The sequence below is a fragment of the Acanthisitta chloris genome, unplaced genomic scaffold, assembly GCF_000695815.1.
Source record: "Acanthisitta chloris isolate BGI_N310 unplaced genomic scaffold, ASM69581v1 scaffold26984, whole genome shotgun sequence".
Taxonomy (NCBI): Eukaryota; Metazoa; Chordata; class Aves; order Passeriformes; family Acanthisittidae; genus Acanthisitta; species Acanthisitta chloris.
Window position 1 is genome coordinate 40,221 of NW_008671534.1, and position 2,298 is coordinate 42,518.

The 2,298-nt window shown below is 43.6% G+C and overlaps 1 protein-coding gene across 1 annotated transcript in view; it reads right to left on the minus strand.

Annotated features, from left to right (window-relative positions):
- LOC103801717 (dedicator of cytokinesis protein 7-like) overlaps positions 1-2,298 on the minus strand; it is a gene marked incomplete at its 5' end in the record, with an annotated part of 70,897 nt that overhangs the window by 36,730 nt on the left and 31,869 nt on the right.

Sequence of the window (2,298 nt, forward strand, 5' to 3'; positions counted from 1 at the left end):
GAGAGGCTGTGTGGTTCTTGGCTGCTGGCTGGGGTTAAACCACTACAAAGGGTAAAATCTCTCCATAGGTCTTTGCAGTAATTTAATAAATTTGCTTTAGTAGAGAATTGTCTTAGGTTGCAGTGGGGGGGGTATCCATGGTATGTATTCCATTATCATCTCCACAAGCTGTTAAAGCAGGGGGGGCAGTGAGCGTTATTATCCCTCAGGGCAATCCTGATGGCTCCCTCAGAGGGTTGTCTCTGATTAAAGGGCTGTCAAGGACCCATGCAGGACACATCCTCCCAGTGATCCTTATCCCTTGTCCCATGGTGAGGTGACTCACCCCAGGGGTGGGGAGCCAAACATGCTCACAGGGATATAAGCCGGGGTTTGGACCAGCACAGATAGCCCTTTGCCTGCTGGATTCCCAGAGGACAAGAGCTGCTGCTGGACCTTCAGGAGAGAACCGGATCTGCGGGATCACTGCTCCAACAAACCCATCACTCCAGGAGGACTGCAGCCACCATTTAATTGGACTGCTACTACACCCTGACTGACAGGGTGTCAGGTTACTTTCTGACTCTGTCAGGTTATTTTTTTTTTACTGTTGTATTTGTGTTGTTTTGTTGTGTTGTTCATATTAAATTGTACTTCCGACTCAGAGTCTCTCACTGGTTTGCTTTTCAAACCAGCACAAGAATAAAATTTACATGGCCTCAATTCACAAATGAAGGCAAAGCAAGTGACAGGCCTAAAACCTCTTCTGCTGTGAAAATAAACAGAAACCTTTCAAACCCCATAAGGGATTTTCAATATTAAGTAAGAAACACATAAGGAAGACTTAAAGCACATGTACCAAACCTATACATCTACAATTGAGTGAAAAATAACACAGGACTGGACTCAAGACTTCCCTCAAACAACAAAAAAACCACTATCTGAATTGTTTTAAAGCAGAAAACCTGTCAGAGTTTGTAATTTGAAGTGCAGATTCCCTATTTGGGTGTCTGTTCTTAAGCTGTTACGTCTGTTACGTGGAGAAACAACAGGAATTTTTGTACCCTTTTACTCATTACAAATATCTTTGTCTATTGATATTAACAAGCAGAAATAATAGCATTCAACCAAAAGTCTGTACAGTCAGATTGAGGTTAACTCCTGTTGCTCAGACTACCCTAAAGGAAACTTTTCCCTCAACAATTATCCACAGGTTTTTCTTTAAAGCCTGGGGTACCTGTCTGGAAGAAAATCTCTCCTCATTTTGCAGGGTGCCATTATTCACTAAGCCAGCACATGCTAAACTTCTGATAGCCTGGGTAAATTCCATATGCACACCAGTGCCTATGGCATTTCACAAAAGGTCAGGCTTGTTTAATTAGCAAGAAACTCAAGTGGTTTTAAAATATTTTAAGACTTCTAAGTCCAGGCTTTGATGTAAGAAATAATCACTTGTCTACCCATAATTCTTCAGCCGCTTATTTGGTCAGCAAATGATGCTGTTATTCGTTTTTAATTGGTAACCTCTTTTTGAAACTGTTTCTCTTGCTCTTATAAAACCCATGTCAAGCCTGTGTGGTCAGGCTGATGACTTTAGTAACAAACTTGCTCACTATTTTCCAAAGAAACATAACAGCACTCTGAAAGGGCTTGGGAATTCACCTGTGCTGGAAGAGTGCAGCGTCACAGGTGGGAAAGCAAGCGAGGGAATTACCAACACCCATCTGCCCTGCCTCATCTCATCATGGTTATCACAGTTTGAAGATCAAAAAGAGAACCCCAAAGCAGCTAATGCTCTCTCAAGCGAGGGAATTACCAACACCCATCTGCCCTGCCTCATCCTACCTATTTTAGGCACAAAACTGAAGAGCTCTGGGATTGTGGCAGTTGTGTCTAATTGGAAAGCCTCAGGAGGGACAGAGACTTCTGTAGGAGATGGATATATCTAAGTCCTTAAGATGAAGATCAAAAAGAGAACCCCAAAGCAGCTAATGCTCTCTCAAGCGAGGGAATTACCAACACCCATCTGCCCTGCCTCATCCTACCTATTTTAGGCACAAAACTGAAGAGCTCTGGGATTGTGGCAGTTGTGTCTAATTGGAAAGCCTCAGGAGGGACAGAGACTTCTGTAGGAGATGGATATATCTAAGTCCTTAAGAGTCAGGGTATGACTATGCTGCATGCTCTGCACACATGTGCCCACACTGGAAAGCCACTTTTGAATGTGGGGAGTCAGTGTGGAGCAGAGTTTGCACACCACAAACTCACACTGCAGCTCAGCTGTCTGGACTATGCCTCTCACAAACCACCCCAAATCCT